This window comes from Hyla sarda, chromosome 8 (assembly GCF_029499605.1).
Source record: "Hyla sarda isolate aHylSar1 chromosome 8, aHylSar1.hap1, whole genome shotgun sequence".
NCBI classification, from domain to species: Eukaryota; Metazoa; Chordata; class Amphibia; order Anura; family Hylidae; genus Hyla; species Hyla sarda.
Window position 1 is genome coordinate 84,878,083 of NC_079196.1, and position 22,377 is coordinate 84,900,459.

The 22,377-nt window shown below is 43.5% G+C and overlaps 1 protein-coding gene and 1 long non-coding RNA gene across 4 annotated transcripts in view; one reads left to right on the plus strand and one right to left on the minus strand.

Moving 5' to 3' along the window:
- The window catches only part of LOC130285015 (uncharacterized), a 28,905-nt gene extending 21,553 nt beyond the window's left edge, over window positions 1-7,352 (plus strand). Inside the window, exon 3 of the long non-coding RNA XR_008847221.1 lies at window positions 7,164-7,352. This is a non-coding gene — a long non-coding RNA (uncharacterized LOC130285015). The remainder of the gene's footprint in view (window positions 1-7,163) is intronic.
- The window catches only part of VWC2L (von Willebrand factor C domain containing 2 like), a 242,853-nt gene that overhangs the window by 49,340 nt on the left and 171,136 nt on the right, over window positions 1-22,377 (minus strand). The window lies entirely within an intron of this gene.

A 22,377-nucleotide genomic window follows, 5' to 3' on the forward strand; every position in this document is an offset into this window, starting at 1 on the left:
CCCGTCATCCAATAGGAGCGGCGTGCATAGCGACGTGATGGCGGCGACTGAGAGCGAGGATCCCGGGGAAGCAGAGGCCTTGCCGGAGCGTCGGGGACACCCCGGGGACGTGGCGACAGCGATGGAAGGCGACATCCAGGGCAGTGGTGACGAGCGGTGATGGTCCGGAGCGGCGGGGACACGTGAGTATAACCTCCAATACCAGTGGTCTTCAACCTGCGGATCTCCAGATGTTGCAAAACTACAACTCCCAGCATGCCTGCATGCTGGGTGTTGTAGTTTTGCAACATCTGGAGGTCTGCAGGTTGTAGACCACTGTCCTATACTTTACATTGCACGGATGCCTCAACATATGAGGGTTTCAACAAACGATGGTCCATTTGGAACGGATTACCATCGTATGTTGAGGGACCACTGTATAGGTATCTGGTCTGGGGCCTGATAAATCAGGGATTAGGCTTCATAATTTAGGGGTCTGGTCTAAGATATAATGAAATGAGGGTTCTCTTCTAGCTTCTGAATGAGTTAAGGGGTATAATCTGGTAGTCTGGTCTGAGGTCTGGGAATTTCAGGAACTAGGGTCTGAATTAAAGGGGTACTCTGCCCTATACATCTTATCCCCTATCCAAAGGATAGGGGATAAGATGTTTGATCACGGGGGTCCCGCTGCTGGGGACCCCAGTAATCTCTCCTGCAGCCCCCCGAGTCATCACTGCACTGAGCTAAGTTTGCTCTGTGCGTGATGACTCACGATACAGGGGACACTCCCATAGGCTTGCATTGAGGGGGCGGAGCGTGACATCACATGGGGGGTGGAGCTGTGACATAACAATACTCCGGCTCCTGTATCGCGAACTTAGCTCCGTGCAGTGATGACTCGGGGGGCTGCAGGAAAGATTGCGGGAATCCCCAGCAGCGGGACCTCCGTGATCAGACATCTTATCCCCTATCCTTTGGACAGGGGATAAGATGTCTAGGGTGGAGTACCCCTTTAATTTAAGGATATAGGGGGAGATTTATCAAAACTTGTGTAGAGCAAAGGTTGTGCAGTTGCCCATGGCAACCAAATAGATTGCTTCGTTCATTTTTCACAAGTCTCTTTAAAAATTGAAGAAGCTATCTGGTTGCCATGGGCAACTGCACCACATCTTCTACACAGGTTTTGATGAATCTATCTCATAGTCTTTGCTACATTTTTCCTACAAAAATTTTTTTATGCAACTATGCAGTTAAGTTTGTCCTAACTTTGAGCTGGAAAATGTACATTATTTTCTAGTTACAGTGACCCCCCTGACCTAAGATGGCCCAGACATTACGATAATTTCAACATGCGATGGCCTTTTAGAGGCCATCGCATGTTGAAGGCAGCATCAACATACGATGCTTTTGTATGTCGGGGCCATCGCATAAACGGCTATCCAGCAGCGCAGACTGCTTCAGCTGCCGCCGGATAGCCGTTTACGGTGCCCTGTGTGCTGCGGTGACGATCACTCACCTGTCCTCGGGGCTCCGGAGTGTCCTCTTCGGGATCCCCTGCATCGTCGGCGCCTTCATCGTCATCACGTCGCCGCGCACGATGTCCCGTCATCCAATAGGAGCGGCGTGTGTAGTGACATGATGGCGGCAACAGAGAGCGAGGATCCCGGGGAAGCAGAGACGTCCGGAGCATCGGGGACACCCCGGGGACTCGGCGACATCGATGGAGGGTGACATCCAGGGCAGCGGTGACGAGCAGTGATGGTCCAGAGCGGCGGGGACAGGTGAGTATAACTTCTTATTCTTTCCATTGCACAGATCCCTAAACATACGATGGTTTCAACAAACAATGGTTCATTTGGAACAGATTACCATCGTATGTTGAGGGACCACTGTATTCTCCTGTCTGTCACTTTGCTAATGTAGGTTTTATGTTTTATGTGTCAAAGTAACATCCACATGAATGACAAGATCCAAGGTTTCCTAGCAGAACATATACAGTACTTAGCATCACATTGCCTCTGACAGCTTGCCTTCTTCCTGTAGTGCATCCTGGTGGCACCTCTTCTCTAGGCAAGCACTGCCATTGACTTTGCCATCCACATAATGTAAAAAAAGGATGCAGTAAACAAGGCCACCTTATTTCATTGCTTTAAGATCCAGTTCTAATACACAGTGTTGGACAGAGGTCAGCATGGACACATTGACCAGTTGCACACCTTTCTGTCATAGAAAGCACCATATTTCTGCTTGCAGCAGCTCTTTTGTGGGATTGGGGCACACAGGATGGCCTTTGCCCCCAGGTAAATTAATCTGCCTTGGGCACCAATGACCGTGACAGTCATTCTCTGGTTGCCCCTAGTTACACCCACTTTTGGTAAGTAGTAAGTCATAATCCCTGCACACTAGGAACATCAAGACCTGCTATTTTGGAAGTCTAGCTGTAACAATGTGGCCACTATCAAAGACTCTAAGATTCTTACACTGGTGTTTTTCACTTGCTGTCTAATATATCCCACACTTTGACAGATGCCATATCCCTGAGAGAATTACCTGTTCATGGTTTTAATGTTATAACTGATCAGAGGATATATATATATATATATATATATATATATATATATATATGTGATAAGTATACATCTTAGAGAGAGGCACCACTTGGTGCATGGATTCAAAGCCAAGCAAGAACACCCTACTTTGCACTGACGAGGAGCAAAATACTCTGAAACAGCGCTGCCTGCAGATGGGTCCTCTTCCCTTCTGGGCAGATGTCTGGTCTGGCATTTAATATATATGTTACAAAGCTGCAGTATATGAGTGAGCTGTGAAGCATATAGAGTGCTGCATTGGCAAAATGCATCCATTTGTGCTGCTGTATAGGAAGGGAAGCACATTTGTCAGGACAATGCTACAACACAATTGTACTCCACCTCCTCACTTCAAGGTCATTCTTCAGTCTCTGTAGTTTTTAGAACTGGCAGTGCTCGGTGGCTGATGCAGAGTATAAAAACCAGTGAGTGGCTCTGGGACATAACCGAGCTGCCTCCCATAGGGTTTGGTCTTGTACTATGCTGAGTCAGTGAAATCATAAAGGAAATTCTCCAGGAAGGAGGAGGCATAAGGTTTAATAAGAAATGAATTTGCAGCCGAGTGTTGCAGTGTCCTTGTATAATTCTCTATTCTGCTTCTCTCCGAAAGCAAAGGGTTCAGACACTCATACAGGTACGAGAGTGATATGAACAGTGGAATTTAAAGGGTGTCCCTAGTTTAGAAAACTCATGGTAAATACCCTGTTACTGAATTGAGATCTAATACATGAAGGTCCCTTGTTTTAGATCAGTATATGAGCATTACACAGGCAGAGCATTGATTTTATTGTAAAAAAAAAAGATCTTTATTATACTGCTCCAGGGGGACACAGCAGCAAACTCCCTGTGTGATTGTTCTAGGGTAAGTTTCCATAAAAAAAGACAAAACGGCCGCATGTCGTTTTTCCCTGGGAAAAATGCTGCGGCCAGATGTTAGCAGGGAGTCAATTGGGAAACGCAAAACGCCAAACCCACTTTCCGTTTTTGTGCTGCCTGGGTCCAAGAGTGAAATGCTGTCCCCCCCCTCTCCCCCAAAAAAAGCATCAGGTAGGTTGCAGTTCCCCCACATCAGGTAGCATAGTTCCCCCACATCAGGTAGCATAGTTCCCCCACATCAGGTAGCATAGTTTCCCCACATCAGGTAGCATAGTTTCCCCACATTAGGTTGCATAGATTCCCCACATTAGGTAGCATAGATTCCCCACATTAGGTAGCAGTTTCCCCACATTAGGTAGCATAGATTCCCCACATTAGGTAGCAGTTTCCCCACATTAGGTAGCAGTTTGCCCACATTAGGTAGCAGTTTGCCCACATTAGGTAGCAGTTTCCCCACATTAAGTAGCATAGTCCCCTTTCCCCAACACACAGACACACACAGACACACTCACCTGGCCTGCGCAGCGCTTCTCCTCTCTGGCGGCGACCTGATGAGTGATGTCACTGCGTGAGGTCTGCGGAAGGACGCCACTTGCGTGAGGTCCCTCGTCAGACCCGAGCGGGTCATATGCTCACTGTGTAAAAGCGGCAGCGCAGGGGCAGGGCCGTCCTGACCATGGGCCCAGGTGGCACACAAAAAAAGGGCAGCAAAGTGCCACCCCTGAAAAGTGCCGCCTGGGACCATGGTCCCACTGGGTCCCATGGTAGGGTCTGCCCTGAGAAGGAGTGATGCATAGCATCCCTACTTCCCTCCACAGCGTGCTGTGCTGGAAAATGTCCCTGCACAGATGTGCTTGCGGCTACAGAGCCTGGAGAACAGCTGATGCTGAGCAGCTGATATACATCGTATATCTACTGCCCAGTAAAAACTTACAGTGTACAGTATACACATTGCTGGCTCACTTAACCCCCTGCTGAGCTGTGCGCTATGTGCCAGCCCAGCAAGGAAAGATTTCACTTACACTGCTGGACAGTGTAGGTTAACCCTTTGGGGGGTATACACTATATACAGCTATCTATAGATAGCTGTATATAGTGTATACAGAACACAAGGTCCACTTACCTCCCTCGCTCCTGTCACAGCTGGGTCAGTGTAGCTCTGCCCCTAGTGATGACGTCATCAGGGGCTACAGACAGGAGGCAGAGTGGTAAGTCTGAGGCTCTATTTACATTCTACGTTTTGTATAATGTGAACAGACCCTTCTGCCACTGTCTTCCCAGACAGGGAGACTCCGGCTGTTGCTAAACTACAACTCCCAGCATGCCCAGACAGCCAAAGGCTTTTTGGACATGCTGGGAGTTGTAGTTTTGCAACAATTGGAGGCTCTCTGTTTGGGAAGACATTGCACTCTTTTCCCAGCGGAGAGCGCCAAAAATGTCCTAACCCATTTTTTTGTGTTTCTTTTTTCTTCTCATTTCAGATCCGTGTATGCACAGGATTACCACAGATTTGGTGGACTACTGTGGATGAACTGGATTTTTTTATTTTAAAAAAATGGTTAACGAGGGCTGTGGGAGAGTGTTTTTTAAAATAAAATAATTTTTCCAATGTGTTGTGTTTTTTTTATTTTTTATTGAATTTTTAGGCTTAGTAGTGGAAGCCGTCTTATTGACGGAATCCATTACTAAGCTGGGGCTTAGCATTAGCCCCAAAAACAGCTAGTGCTAACCCCAAATATTACCCCGGAACCCACCGCCAAAGGGGGTACCGGGAAGATCCGGTACTAACAGGTCCGGAGCGTCAAAAAAAGCGCTCCTGGGCCTAGGCAGTAACAGGCTGGGGTTATTTAGGCTGGAGAGGGCCAGTAACAATGGTCTTCACCCACCCTGGTAACGTCAGGCTGTTGCTGCTTGATTGGTATCTGGCTGAGAATAAAAATACAGGGAACCCTATGCGTTTTTTTCATAAATAAATAATAATTTTTAAAAAATGCATAGGTTTCCCTATTTTCTCACACCAACCAAGCAGCAACAGCCTGACATTACCAGGGTGGGCGAGGACCATTGTTACTGGCCCTCCCCAGCCTAATAATGCCAGCTTGTTACTGCCTAGACCCAGGAGTGCCAAATTTGACGCTTCAGGGCTGCTGGTACTGGCTACCGGGGTAATATTTGGGGGCTAGCACTAGCTGGTTTTGTGGCTAATGCTAAGCCCCGACTTAGTAATGGATTCCATCAATAAGACACTACTAAGCCTGAAAATTCAATAAAAAAAAGAAAACGACACATTGGAAATTTTTTTTATTTTATAAAGACACTCCCCTACAGCCCTCGTTAACCATTTTATTAAAAGGAAAAAATTCAGTTCATCTGCATTAGTCCACCGAATCTGCTGTAATCCTCTACATACACGGATCTGAAACAAGAAGAAAAAAGAAACACAAAAAATGGGTTAGGACATTTTTGGCGCTCTCCGCTGGGGAGAGCACCCACAGTACAATGTCTTCCCAAAGAGAGAGCCTCCAATTGTTGCAAAACTACAACTCCCAGCATGCCCAGACAGCCTTTGTAAACAGGTACCAACATAACAAAACATAGTAACTTACTAACGTAGTATACCGGGAAGCATTACAGAATCCTTGTCCGCCCGTCCATTTCATGCTTTATTCTACACGTCGGCACCCATGGGTAACACCCGTGTTATTTTGTAACACTAGCCTGCAAATTTGAGCTTACTGTGTATAGGACAAACCATTAATGTTTTTTATATATACTATCCGTCTGCCATCTGAATTTTGTACGGCAGACTGTACAATGCATAGCTGCCATATACTGTATATATCTGTTCATGCGAACACACACTGCACAAATCAGATATGCCTACTGGTAAACTGACGGCATGCCTTTACTCAGTGTTATGCTATGTTGCTATGGATTACTGCATTCTTGCTTAACTCAGTAATAGTGTGAACATCAATATCAGGTTTTACATCACACTTATGCAACCAGGTTCACCGGAACTGTCGCCACACACATCGAACCTGCTGCCCGGCACCTCTCAGGTACTCATGTGTTATTCTTTACTTACCTGTTGTGTATATAAACCATCACTGTTTTGTGTAACTCTGCCATGAGCTTGCCCTAAGCTCGGAATGTGTTGGCGTGCTGTTTTTAACGCACCTATTAGTTTTCTTTTTGTTTTCATGTTTTAGTGTGATTTAGTAAAAGCTATGTTTTAACAGTATTATGCCTGTGAGCTGGACACCCCCCTTTTTTCTGCTTGTACTATACGGGAAGTGGCTCGCACAGTCCGTGCTCCAGCTCTACTGTTGCCGAAGTCCTCCTAAATTTTGTCCATACTCGGCGGTGAGCTGAGAATTGTTTCTTCCTTTTCCTTTTATGCTTTAAGCATAACTAGGAGTATTGGCAGGGACACAATCCTGTATATTCCAAAGGCACATCTCTGCCACCCCTGCCATAAAATATAGATAATTTTTATCCATTGTACCATTTTATTTATACTTATATTTATCAATCTAACATGTTTATACAGTTTTTTACTACAACACACTTGGCTATGGGTATTGCAATATTACAAATATTTGCTTCTCTCTCTAAATTAAAGTACACTCCAGTGAAATTATAAATCTCATGTTGTCGTGCTCACTCAGCTTTCATTTCGCTATGTAATTCATTAGCTTAATCCTCCTCTTTCCTCAGCTCCCGCCGCACAGACACCTGTGCAGAACACTTCTGATAGTGTAAACCTCCAGTAGAGACAGTGCTCAGAGGCATCAGTATCCTGCAGCAAGCCTTATTATTAGAATCAATAGGAGTTTCGCAGCAGAGACACCCTGCTGGCCTGGGATGCCTATTAGACCGAGCACAGGGCTCTGTCTGCTGATGAATATTTCGAGTAAGTATCGGGATCTTGCAGAATGGATGTCTGTGCTCCTGGAGCTTGCCAAGGAGAAGGACTTGGTTAATCAACTATAATGCAAAGTGAAAGTTTATGGTAAGAGAAGGGATTAGTAACATTTTACAGCAGAATATATGACTCATTAATAAAGAGTCACAATACAGTGACCCCTGGATCAAAAACCTCCTCAATGTCAGTGCACTGGGTCCCATTATTGGGGCACAATGGCCTTTCTTAGGTGGCTCTTCGATTTACACATGCCTCACCAATGAACTCGAGCAGTTTGGTCATCTGACCAATCTGTTAATTCATGGCTCAGCATGAACCCCCATGGGGTGCATTGTTCTACCTTCTTCATAAGATACAAAGAAATCCCATTTCTTATCAATTAAGGAAACCTGACACACACAGCCCAGAGAACAAGAAATGCTTATGCATTGGGGATGATTCATCAAAAATGCATAAGGCAAAAATGCATAACTTGGGCAAAGGAAAAATTGACCAGCTGCCCATAACAACCAATGAGCCTACTTCTTTCATTTTTAAAAAGGCCTCTGAAAAATAAAAGAAGCCATCTGATTGGTTGCTTTGGGCAACTGGTCCACTTTTCCTCTGCACAGATTTTGGTAAATCTCCCCCATAGTAACCATGGATGTACAGTGTCAGATTATAACACCCTAGTACTGTAAAACCCCTTATAAACAGTGTCCATTGATACATAAGACTCTGTTCACACTAGTGCTACAAGCCTCTATGGTATCTATGCCATTTACTACAAGAATGTCACAAAATGCAGCTCTATTTTTTTCCATGTAAATTATATAAATCTTGCTGGAACCCTAACATTTCCTATTACATGACAAGAGGCTCAATAGCCACCGACTATGGGGCCCACGAGCTCCGTTACAGTCTCATGGCCCTTATACATAAAGATGTGTCTGACCTGTCCAGCCATATATCAATCGCCTAATCGCTAATGCCCAGATGTGCAGAAATGTTTTATTAAAATAGAGAAAGGTAAGATATGAATGGTATAAAGCTGCTATTTTTTTTTTTAGCTTAATTGCAATCCAGGATTAAACTAAGCATGTCTAGTTGCTTGGGATAACCAGTGTGGCTTTTATGTAGCACATTTCATGCACCCTTCGGCAAACTGTCATAATGGGACATCTGTGTGTGTCTACTGGCAAGGGACCCACTAATTTTAATGGTCTGGCTGTAGTAACACTGTGAAGCACACTGTGATTTGGGCCTGAGTAAATGCATGCGTACACTTGGAAATTACCAAAATGTAGTCACCTGTTGGCTATGTTCAGATGATTTTTCCCCCTTCGCCTTCTAAAAATCATAACTCTCTTATTTCCAACCACAGACCCATATGAACGCTTGTTTTTTGTACTGTTTTTTGTAATGAAATCACTCATTTTACTATATAAATGTATGGTAAACCAAAAAAATATTATTTGTGTGGGGAGATTGTAAAGAAAATCGCAATTCAAATAAAAAATCTCAAAATAAGTATATTTGAAATCACTCTTTTTTGACGACCTTTAACTTTCAAATTTTTCCATATACGAGGCTGTATGAGGGCTAATTTTTGCACCGTGATCTATCGTTTTTATCGGTACCACTATTGCACTTTTTAATGCAATTTTTTTTTTTAAATGTGATGTGACATTTACGCCGTTCACCATACGGGATCACTAATATTATATTTTGATAGTTCAGACATTTATGCCAAATATGTTTATTAATTTTTTTTTTTACGCCTTTTGAGATAAAATGGGAAAGAGGGGCCATTTAAATTATTTTGATTGGGGGAGGGGCTTGTTAACATTTTTTTTAAAAACTTTTTTTTTACACTTTTTTTGTCTCCATAGGGGACTATTTACAGCAATCCTTAGATTGCATATACTGAACAGTGATATACATATGCATAGCACTGATCAGTATTATCTGCGATCTACTTCTCTGGTCTGCTCAATGTCAGACCAGAGAAGAAGACCCCAGGATGACGGCCGAAGCAGGTAAAGGGATCTCCGTCCGCCTTATTGGATGATCGGTACCGGTCCGGTCATCCATTCACACACCTGAGCAGATGCAGTAATCTGTATTGATAACGGCATCTGAGGGGTTAATGGTGGACATGAGCATGATCGCTGATGTCCTACATTACCAGCGGGTCCCTGGCTGCTAATAGTATGATGCAAGCACCGCTCCAGTGCTTGTGTCATGTACAGGACGTAGATGTACGTCCTGGTGCATTAAGTACCAGCACACCAGACATACATTCACATCCTGTATCGTTAAGGGGTCAATGTTGCTGGGGCCTGCGCCTGTATGTTGGCATCCCATTTGGCGGTTCACTGATGTATACGTGGCAAGGTGGTAACGATTGTGGTGTAAACCCTGCCTAATCTGAAGGCAGATAAGTAGCCATTTCTTACTTTTAAATTATAAAAACTGTCTGGCCACTAGGGGTCCTGCCTGCATTCCTGTCCCCTGGCCAAGCATCCAGGAGCTCGGATAGGTAATGAAGTAAGACAATTTTATTTTTAGACAGAATTTTGATACTTTATTTTGAGGACAATTATATTTTAATGATATGAACTCACCATTTTTTATAGCAATGAATTTCAAGCACGCCAGGTCTGCAACTCCAATCTCCCTTATCTCTGTTTTACATGAGCAAAGCAAAACTGAAAGGAGGGGATTGAGAAGCAGCCTGCCATGATTGGCTGCCTGTTATATGTGTGCCCTCAAGTCCCAAAACAGAGGACACAGCCTGGGAGGGCAGAAGTATTCTCCGGAAGGGGTTTGGCTGACGTTGCGCCTGCCAGGGAACACCCCTTCCTATACTGTGGAGCTCAATAAAAGATAGTTAGAGCAAGGTAAAAAAAAAAAAATATATAATGAAAATAAAGGCAACGGGGGGGGGGGGGGGGGGGGTATTATAGTGTGGGGAATGACCAAGAAAGATTGACAGGTACTCTTTAACTGTGTCTTTTTCCATAGTACAAATATAGCTTGTGTTACATATCACACAGCTGTGTTGCTTCACTACGTAAGGAAGGACCTGCTTTGGTTGTCATACTTTCTTGACTCCTCTGAGTGGAGAAATTAAAAGTTAAAGACTAATTAATCCAGCAGAACATATAATTTCTATTTAACTGTTGTTGTTTTTCAGATAAAACAGAAAAATAAAAAAGCAATTAGTATTTGCCTTCCTTTATGGAGAGAAGATGGTAAGCTGAGAAAGGATTGGAATGTGAGCCCCGACCGATAGCTGTAAAATTAACGATGAGCAGAAATGTCATTTCATTACAAGTGAAATTAGATTTCACAAGTCAATGAGGGGGAAAGACTCCTTCCCTCCTATCTTCCAGTCTTCTAAATGTTGAATGAATTCCAGACTGCATCCAGTCATCTCTTATGTCATTTCGTTTCGTTTATCATTTCTCACCAAAGATCATTTACAGTCTTGTGTCCTTTGTAGCTAATTGTAATAGCATCTCGTGGATAAACTTTGATCTGTACACAAACATTCCTTTTGTAACCAAGCCAAATCCTGCTAAATATAAATGCAGGAGCGGTAACAGTCAATAGGTGCATTTAGTTCTGCAACTTGACTTTTTAGCAACAGAAGCCTGACTGTATCCATGCTAGAAAGCTTTAAGATTTACAGTATTCCAATTCCTTAACCCGTTAAAACTTATACACACTGCCAAGTTGTGAGTGCGTATGACGTTTTAATTGGAATGTTATAAAGGCGTATAAATCCTCTTGTGCGCCTCCACAAGCCTACAAATTCATGCGGAGACATTCAGAAGTTTTTTTCCCATCAGATTACATATGATTCTGACAAAAAAGTGTCATGATTCAGCAGATGATACATGTACAGAGCATTCTTCCTAAAAGTTATGTGGATAGCTCCATACATACAGCATCCGAGGAAGCCTTAATAACATCACAGGGAGGCTGTTGTATAGGCTCCATGCCTACATGCATGAGCCCTTAGGTTGCCATTACACAAGATAATCTGCCAAATATTTACATACAATCATTTTTCGATCAATAGCTATTTTCTAAAATACAGACATCAAGTTTAAGTACAAAGGCAAAATCATGAGGCGAAGATATTCTCGAGTATCCTATTTCATAACCAAATTTCAATGACAGATCAATGTCAAAGTAACCAAAAATTAATAAATGAAAAATCTAACAGATGGATTTGCAAAGAGAGAAGACCAAGAACCAGTGGTTATAGGGTCATAGTAAGGCAATCTCCTCAGGTGCTCTGCTGCAAGGGGAGCGCAGTGGCCAAGGCTGGACTGGCCCTGGCTGCTGTGCCCACCTGCGCGGGAGCAGGACGTCCGATTCCTGCTCCTACACATAATTCAAGGATGTAACGGGGGTGGGAATTCATATAAGAAGAGGTCCCCAGTTCATGGCCTGGTGCATGCTGCACTAGATTAGGGCATACAAACAAGGCGTATATAGATCAAATAATGAAAACTTTATCTTTATTGAGACAGAAATACAAAGAGACATACATTCAAAACATATTAAAAATACATAAAATACAGAGAGCACTACTGGTAAGAATGCACAAAAGGTGAGGGCTTACATATACCATTAGACTGTAAAATAGTCAAATCTAGGGGAGATGTAAGCAAAATCCCCAATTGTTGTAAAACCATAACAACAAGTAAATAGAAATGTGCATAAGAGCTGTAATAACAAGATATGCAGCAAAGTCTAGTGGTAAATAAGGAAAAAGGGGAAAAGAATAGCATCAATCATTAGCAAGTGGAAATATCTTGTAGCTTGTAAGCCTCCACCACCCAACGTATCGCTCCAATGGCTTCTTGGCTGATGAGTGACACCCCTGAGGAGTGGAGGGGGATCAAGTCAGACCTGCCACTTACACCAGAGCCTGCCAAAGCCGCACTGGGAGACACAAGCGAGCCAGATGGGAATAATATGGCACAGGGGGGGGGTCAAGGGGAAGGAGGATGAATGGGGAGGATAAAATGGCACAGTGGGTGATGAAAAGGGGGAGGATGAAATGACACAGGGGTGATAAAGTAGTGAGGGGGTTACCTACCTACTTACTAGGGGCTTTTAGCTTGTGGGGGTAGATTTACCTACCTATCTGCATACTGGGGGATTCTACCTAATTGGAGAAGAATACCTTAAAAACCTGCATGCATACTGTGGGCATCTAGCTGATGGGGGGAATCCCTACCTTTCTTCTGGGGCCATCTGCCTATTTGGGGGATTCCCAACCTACCCACTTGCTGGGAGCTTCTTCCTAAAAGAGATGGGGAATTACCTAGCTACCTGCTGGGTCTCTCTACCTAATAGGGGTGAAATTACCTACCTACTGGGGAAGACTACCCTACCCGGCAGCACACTTACATACTTCCTCCTACTATGAAGGGCACCAAAGAAGGCATTATTAGGGGCACTGAGGATAGGGAATGCACTGGAGAGGTTCAGGGCCTAATATGTTTATTGTCTGACAGATCTGCAAAGTCAAGTTATGACTGAAGAAGTCTTCACAGCAGTCTGAGCCAGATAAAGAAGAAAAGGAAATATAAAAACTCCAAGAAGAATCTCCGCCATTGAGCCACTGGATGTAACTGCACTGTAACCTTTTATACAGTTTGCAGCAACAGTGTAGATCTGGGATCACCACTATATGAGCACTGTATGAGAGATATTGGTCTCTGCATAGTAGTTTTTATTCAGTGTCAATATGGTAATATTATCCAGTCACTATGTAGTATAATGGTAGTGCTCATAGTGTGGCTGAATTATTTGTCTTTTGTATATTGGTGTTATTGGTGATATTGGTCTGCATATAGAAATGCGTATTAAGTATCATTATGGTAGTATTAACCAATCATTTTGTGGTAGTAATGGTAGTGATCATAGTGTGGCAGAATTATTTGTCTCTTGTATAGTGGTGTTGATGATATTGGTCTGTGTATAGTGGTTTTTTTTCATTCAGTATCTGCAAGTATTATAAGTATTATCCAATCACTATGTGGTAGTAAGGTTAGGTGTAGTGTAATTATTTATCCACTTGTAGTGATGTTATTGGGGATTCTGGTCTCTGTAGAGTGGTGTTATTGGAGATATTTGTACATCATTGGTATCATGGAATTTCATCCTGTGGATGTATTATTTTGAACCCCAACCCTTGATAAAACCCAGTGTGCACAGCAACATCATTCTCTTACATTTATTCTCTACTGTATAGGCTCCAAACATCTTATGTGCATATGTGAGAAACTGGGTCCGCCATCACTGCAGCACTCTAACAATCTGTGATTTTTGGCAAAATGGCCAGAAAAATTACTTTCCTTGGTTAAAAAAAAAATTAGGAAAGCCTGCCTGGAGAAAAACAAGATTCCCCAAAATGGAACTTTCTATTCTGAGGATCATGCCTGGATGAAACCAGGCACTGCTCATTACCTGCCCAATACAATTTGTTGTAGGGTTATTTTTCAGGGGCTGGGACAGGCAGACTGGTCAGGGTTGGAGGAAAGCTGAATGGACCAAAGTACAGAGTGCTAGGGAATTTATACTGGTCAAAGGTTCATCTTCCAACAAAACAATAGGGGAGATTTATCAAAACCTATCCAGAGGAAAAGTTACTTTTAACAAGGCCTCTGCAAAAACGATCTCATTGGTTGCTATGAGCAACTGGGAAATTTTTCCTCTGGACAGGTTTTGATAAATCTCCCCCATTTGTGCATGTGGAGATACCACATATGTTTATTTTTATTATGTTTATATATTTTTTTTATGCAATTTGGGAAAAGGGGGTTGATTTAAACTTTTAAAAAGGAAGGTTATTTATTTATTTTTTTTACACTTTATTAGGCCCCGTAGTGGACTTTTAGGAGGAATCATTAGCTTCCTCATACAGATCAATGGAGCTCCATAGAACTCCATTTATCTGTGTGCTCTGTGCTCATTTGGTTGAACCTGGTTCAGCCATGAGAAGAGCAATGGCAGCAATGGAAGGAGAGGTAAGCCCTCCGGCTACATCCACAGTGGATTGCCACCCCCCTGCAATTGCGCTGTGGTAGGGGGGTGATCCACCCCACTGGACCACCGGGGAGTCTTTTAAGGTCCCTCTAGATGCCGTTGTCAGCTTTGACAGAGGCGATCTAATGGGTTAAAAGCTGCCTGCGGCAATCGCAGCATGTTGACTATTAACTCTGGCCTCTAGCTATAGGAATCAGCTGGGGACCAGCCATGTATAGTCCCCGCTCGAGTCAGGAGCCCGCACCATACACTGGTTGCCGTCTCCTTAGACAGCAACCGGTTAAACGGCTATCCGGAGGCTGCTGAAGCTTTCAGCGCTGCCAGATAGCTGTTTTCACGATGGCCCAACACACAGCAGCATCATATGTTGATGCTGCCTTCAACATACAATGGGCTCTGAGAGGCCATCGTATGATGAAACTATCGTATGTCGGGGCCATCGTATGTTGGGGGACCACTGTGTGTATATATATGTATATATATATATATATATATATATATCATGGCTAAAATTAGGTACAACCTCAGGAACAACTACACACAAACATACTCCACAATATGGTCCTTAGAAGTTAAAATTAGGTACAATCTCAGGAACAACTACACACAAAGATACTCCACTGGTCCATTATTTATTTAGCAAAATGCAAAAGCAGTGTGGGAAAAAATCAAGTACACCTGGATGACTTTAACCCCTTAACAACAATGGACGTAAATATACGTCATGATGAAGTGGTACTTAACGCACCATGACGTACATTTACGCGCCGCTATGACTGCGAGCACCGGGCGGGTGCATGTGGCATGCACGGCAGGTCCCGGCAGCTATCCGCCATTAACCCATCAGATGCCGTGATCAATACATGAGCGAGCCAATCATCCAGCATGGCGACCGGAGGTCCCCTCACCTTGCTCCCGACGTCTCCCGGGGTCTTCTGCTCTGGTCTGAGATCGAGCAGAAGATCACCGATAATACTGATCAGTGCTATGTCCTATGCATACTGCATAGCACTGAACAGTATTAGCAATCAAACGATTGCTATAGATAGTCCCCTATCGGGACTATTAAAGTGTAAAAATGAAAGTAAAAAATTTTTTTAAAAAACTAAAAAAAAAATGTAAATGGGCACTGTCATGAAATAAAAAAATTGATATGTTGTAGTACTTAAGTACTACAACATATCTCTAATATAGTTTAATTAAAAAAAAGTGATTTTAAACCAATTTAAAATCACTTTTAAATTCGGCCACTAGGGGTCGCCCTCCTAGTGGCCGAATGCATTCGGCAGTGACGTCACTACAGAATTTCGTCTCATTTGAGCCTGGCAAATGAGTCGAAATTCCAGTCACTGCGGTGCTCGCTCCCGCCTGTCAATCAAACAGGCGAGAGCGAGCACAGTGAAATCCAGGGCTGCGCATTGGCTCCCTGGACTCACACACTGGCCGCCTCCCTGCTGCATATTCTCCCTGCAGCAGGGAGGAACATGGCTCTTACCTCTGCTTACAGCCCCGGCTCCAGTGGGGATACGCCGCCTCCTCACTGCTCCTTGCAGCTGTGTCCTGTCATTGCCGGGGGGGGCGCGTTATATGAAGCAACAAGTGTATGCCCGGCTTCCTGTCATGCTCCTACACTCTGGTAACTCTCTCTATGGTTCTGGAGGACTTTCAATCCTCCAGAAACATAGAGACAGTTTCCAGAGTGTACGGGCATGACAGGAAGCCGGGCATACACTTGTTGCTTCATATAAGGCGCTCCCCCCGGCAATGACAGGACACAGCTGCAAGGAGCAGTGAGGAGGCGGCGTATGGTCCGACACAGGTGAGGGGGAGGGGGGGCGATATTGGTCGGGGGCTGGGTGTCTTCCAACACAGGGTGCCTCCAGTTGTTTCCCCACTACAACTCCCAGCATGCCCTGACAGCAAATAGATGTCAGGGCATGCTGGGAGTTGTAGTGGGGAAACAGCTGGAGGCACCCTGTCAGGAGAACTATGGGCGGAACTCGGCCCCCAGCAGGCATCAGTGACGTGGTGCCTGCTGGGGAAGTCTGCCTGGTAGTGAGCACACTACCAGGCAGACAAAATGCCATTTTTAAGATAATAAAAAAAAAAATAATAAAGGCAGGGAGGGGGTTAGGGATAGATGGGCAATAGGCAGGGACAGAAAAAAAAAAAGAGGATGGTGGGAGCTACCCTTTAACCCCTTCAGGACGGAGCCCATTTTGGCCTTAAGGACCGGAGCGTTTTTTGCACATCTGACCACTGTCACTTTAAACATTAATAACTCTGGAATGCTTTTAGTTATCATTCTGATTCCGAGATTGTTTTTTCGTGACATATTCTACTTTAATATAGTGGTAAATTTTTGTCGATACTTGCATCCTTTCTTGGTGAAAAATCCGTAAATTTGATGAAAAATTAGAAAATTTTGCATTTTTCTAACTTTGAAGCTCTCTGCTTGTAAGGAAAATGGATATTACGAATACATTTTTTTTTGGTTCACATATGCAATATGTCTACTTTATGTTTGCATCATAAAATTGACGTGTTTTTACTTTTGGAAGACACCAGAGGGCTTCAACGGTCAGCAGCAATTTTCCGATTTTTCACAAAATTTTCAAACTCAGTATTTTTCAGGGACCAGTTCAGGTTTGAAGTGGATTTGAAGGGTCTTCATATTAGAAATACCCCATAAATGACCCCATTATAAAAACTACACCCCCCAAAGTATTCAAAATGACATTCAGTCAGCGTTTTAACCCTTTAGGTGTTTCACACGAATAGTAGCAAAGTGAAGGAGAAAATTCACAATCTTCATTTTTTACACTCACATGTTCTTGTAGACCCAATTTTTGAATTTTTACAAGGGGTAAAAGGACAACATTTTTACTTGTATTTGTAGACCAATTTCTCTCGAGTAAGGACATACCTCATATGTCTATGTAAAGTGTTCGGCGGGCGCAGTAGAGGGCTCAGAAGGGAAGGAGCGACAAGGGGATTTTGGAGAGTATGTTTTTCTGAAATGGTTTTTGGGGGGCATGTTACCTTTAGGAAGCCCTTATGGTGCCAGAACAGCAAAAAAAAAACACATGGCATACCATTTTGGAAACTAGACCCCTCGGGGAATGTAACATGGGATAAAGTGAACCTTAATACCCCACAGGTGTTTCACGACTTTTGCAAATGTAAAAAAAAAAAAAAAAAAAAAATTTACCTAAAATGCTTGTTTTCCCAAAAAAAATTTATTTTTAAAAAGGGTAATAGCAGAAAATACCCCTAAAAATTTGAAGCCCAATTTCTCCCGATTCAGAAAACACCACATATGGGGGTGAAAAGTGCTCTGCTGGCGCACTACAGGTCTCGGAAGAGAAGGAGTCACATTTGGCTTTTTGAACGCAAATTTTTCTCTGGGGGCATGCTGCATTTAGGAAGCCCCTATGGTGCCAGGACAGCAAAAAAAAACCCACATGGCATACCATTTTGGAAACTAGACCCCTCGGGGAACGTAACAAGGGGTTAAGTGAACCTTTATACCCCACAGGTGTTTCACGACTTTTGCATATGTAAAAAAAAAATTTTTTTTTAACCTAAAATGCTTGTTTTCCCAAAAATTTTACATTTTTAAAAAGGGTAAAAGCAGAAAATACCCCCCAACATTTGTAACACAATTTCTCCCGAGTACGGCGATACCCCATATGTGACCCTAAACTGTTGTCTTGAAATACGACAGGGCTCCAAAGTGAGAACGCCATGCGCATTTGAGGCCTAAATTAGGGACTTGCATAGGGGTGGACATAGGGGTATTCTACGCCAGTGATTCCCAAACAGGGTGCCTCCAGCTGTTGCAAAACTCCCAGCATGCCTGGACAGTCAACGGCTGTCCGACAATACTGGGAGTTGTTTTGCAACAGCTGGAGGCTCCGTTTTGGAAACAGTGGCGTACCAGACGTTTTTCATTTTTATTGGGGAGGGGAGGGGGGCTGTATAGGGGTATGTGTATACGTAGTGTTTTTTACTTTTTATTTTATTTTTTGTGTTAGTGTAGTGTAGTGTTTTTAGGGTACAGTCGCACGGGCAGGGGTTCACAGTAGTTTCTCGCTGGCAATTTGAGCTGCAGCAGAAAGTTTGCGGCAGCTCAAATTTGCAGCCAGATACTTACTGTAATCCTCCGCCCATGTGAGTGTACCCTGTACGTTCACATTGGGGGGGACATCCAGCTGTTGCATAACTACAACTCCCAGCATGCCCGTTCGCTGTCGGTGACTGCTGAGAGTTGCAGTTTTGCAACAACTGTAGGCACACTGGTTATGTATCACTGAGTTTGTGACCTAACTCAGTGTTTCACAACCAGTGTGCCTCCAGCTGTTGCAAAACTACAACTCCCAGCATGTACGGTGCATGGTGTACGGTGACTGCTGAGAGTTGTAGTTTGCAACAGCTGGAGGCACACCGGTCGTGAAACACTGAGTTAGGTAAAAAAAAACTCTGAGTTTCACAACCAGTGTGCCTTCAGCTGTTGCAAAACTACAACTCTCAGCAGTCACCGACAGCCAACGGGCATGCTGGGAGTTGTAGTTATGCAACCAGCAGATGCACCACTACAACTCCCAGCATGCACTTTAGCTGTTTGTGCAAGCTGGGAGTTGTAGTTATACAACAGCTGAAGGTACACTTTTCCATAGAAAGAATGTGCCTCCAGCTGTTGCAAAACCATAAGTCCCAGCATGCCCATAAGGGAATGCTGGGAGTTGTGGTGGTCTGCCTCCTGCTGTTGCATAACTACAGCTCCCAGCATGCCCTTTTTGCATGCTGGGAGCTGTTGCTAAGCAACAGCAGGAAGCTGTCACTCACCTCCAACGATCCAGACGCTGCAGGTCAGTCCCACCGCCACAGCTGCTCCTGGGGCCCCGATCCCAACAGGGGCGCCGGGGATCGGGGTCCCCAGCACCCGGGGTGCACGTCCCGCACCCGCTCACGTCCTCCAGAAGAGGGGCGGAGCGGGTGCGGGAGTGACACCCGCAGCAGGCGCCCTGATTGGTCGGCCGGTAATCCGGCCGACGAATCAGGGCGATCGTGAGGTGGCACCAGTGCCACCTCACCCCTGCAGGCTCTGGCTGTTCGGGCCGTCAGAGACGGCCCCGAACAGCCAGTAATTCCGGGTCATCGGGTCACTGGAGACCCGATTGACCCGGAATCGCCGCAGATCGCTGGACTGAATTGTCCAGCGATCTGCGGCGATCGCCGACATGGGGGGGCATAATGACCCCCCTGGGCGATATGCCGGGATGCCTGCTGAACGATTTCAGCAGGCATCCGGCTCCGGTCCCCAACCGGCTAGCGTTGGGGGCCGGAATTTCCACGGGCGTATGGATACGCCCTCGGTCCTTAAGGACTCGGGATGCAGGGCGTATCCATACGCCCTATGTCCTGAAGAGGGTAAAATCCCCTCCCCCAATAAAAATGTAAAATGTACTTTTTCCCCATTTTACGCCCATAAAGTGTAAAAAAAAAAAAATTAATACACAAATTTAGCATCACCGCGTGCGTAAATGTCCAAACTATTAAAATATAATGTTATTGATCCCGTACGGTGAACGGAGTGAACGTAAAAATAAAAAAAGTGGTAAATCAAATGTGGTATCAATAAAAAGTACAGATCATGGCGCAAAAAATGAGCCCTCATACCGCCGCTTATACGGAAAAATGAAAAAGTTATAGGTAGTCAAAATAAAAGGATTTTAAACATACTAATTTGGTTAAAAAGTTAGCAATTTTTTTAAGCGCAACATTAATAGAAAAGTATATAATCATGGGTATCATTTTAATGGTATTGACCCAAGGAATAAAGAACAAGTCATTTTTACTGTAAATTGTACGGTGTGAAAACGAAACCTTCCAAAATTTGCTAAATTGCGGTTTTCTTTTTAATTTCCCCACACAAATAATATTATTATATTTTTTTTGTTGCGCCATACATTTTATGGAAATTAGTGATTTCATTATGCAGGACAACTGGTCACGCAAAAAACAAGCCCTCATACTAGTCTGTGGATGAAAATATAAGAGAGTTACAATTTTTAGAATACGAGGAGGAAAAATCGAAAATGCAAAAATAAAATTTGCCTGGTCCTTAAGGTCAAAATGGGCTTGGTCCTTAACCCCTTAAGGACCAGGCCAATTTCCACTGTAGAACCAGAGCATTTTTTGAACATCTGACCACTTTCACTTTAAGCATTAATAACTTTGGGATGCTTTTACCTTTCATTCTGATTCCGACACTGTTTTTTCATGACATATTCTACTTTATGTTTGTGGTAAATTTTTGTCGATACTTGCATCATTTCATGGTGAAAAATTCAAAAATGTGATGAAAAAAATTGTAAATTTAGCATTTTTCTAACTTTGAAGCTCTCTGCTTGTAAGGAAAATGAATATTCCAAATACATTATATCTTGATTCACATATACAATATGTCTGCTTTATATTTGCATCATAAAGTTGACATTTTTTTACTTTTGGAAGACATCAGAGGGCTTCAAACTATAGCAGCAATTTCCCAATTTTTCACAAAATTTTCAAAAGCGGAATTTTTCAGGGACCAGTTTCACAGGAATAGCAGCAAAGTGAAGGAGAAAATTAAAAATCTAAAAATTTTTACACTCGCATGTTCTTGTAAACCCAGTTTTTGAATTTTTACAAGGGGTAAAAGGAGAGAAATCTTCCTAAAATTTGTAATCCAATTTCTCTTGAGTAAGGAAATACCTTATATGTGTATGTCAAGTGTTCAGCGGGCGCAGTAGAGGGCTCAGAAGGGAAGGAGCGACAGTGGGATTTTGGAGAGTGAGTTTTTCTGAAATAGTTTTTTGGGGGCATGTCCCATTTAGGAAGCCCCTATGGTGCCAGAACAGCAAAAAACAAAACAAAAAAAAACACATGGTCTACTATTTTGGAAACTACACCCCTCAAGGAACATAACAAGAGGTCCGCTGAGCCTTAACACCCCACAGGTGTTTGACGACTTTTTGTTAAAGTTGGATGTGTAAAGGATTTTTTTTTTTTTTTTTTTTTTTTTTACTAAAATGCTGGCTTTCCACCAAATTTTAAATTTTTACAAGGGGTAATAGGAGAAAATGCCCCCCCCCAATTTGTAACCCCATGTCTTCTGAGTATGAAAATACCTCATGTGTGGGCGTCAAGTGCACTGCGGGCGTACTACAATGCTCAGAAGAGAAGGAGTCACATTTGGCTTTTGGAAAGCACATTTTGCTGAAATGGATTTTGGGGTGCATGTCCCATTTAGGAAGCCCCTATGGTGCCAGAACAGCAAAGAAAAAAAAAAAAAACACATGGCCTACTATTTTGGAAACTACACCCCCCAAGGAACTTAACCAAGGGTCCGCTGTGCCTTAACACCCTACAGGTGTTTGATGACTTTGGATATGTAAATGTTTTTGTTTTTTTTTTCACTAAAATGCTGGTTTTTCCCCAAATTTAACATTTTTAAAAGGGGTAATAGTAGAAAATGCCCCCCAAAATGTGTAACCCAATCTCTTCTGAGTATGGAAATACCCCATGTATGGACGTCAAGTGCACTTTAGGTGCACTACAATGCTCAGAAGAGAAGGAGTCACATTTACAAATTTTGCTGCAATGGGGGGGGGGGGGGGGGGGGTCAGGTCATACTATTTCGGAAACTACATCCCTCAAGGAACATAACAAGGGGTACAGCGAGTCTTAACACCCCACAGGTGTTTGATAAATATTCATGAAGTGGGATGTGAAAATGAAAAATTTGATTTTTTTTACACTAAAATGCTGGGGTTACCCCAAATTTTTCCTTTTCACAAGAGGTAAAAGGAAAAAAATTTCACTGTAAGTTTGTAAATACATTTCTTTGGAGTAAGGACATACCTCAAGTCTGGGCGTAAACAGCTTGCACACTGGTCTCAGAGGAGC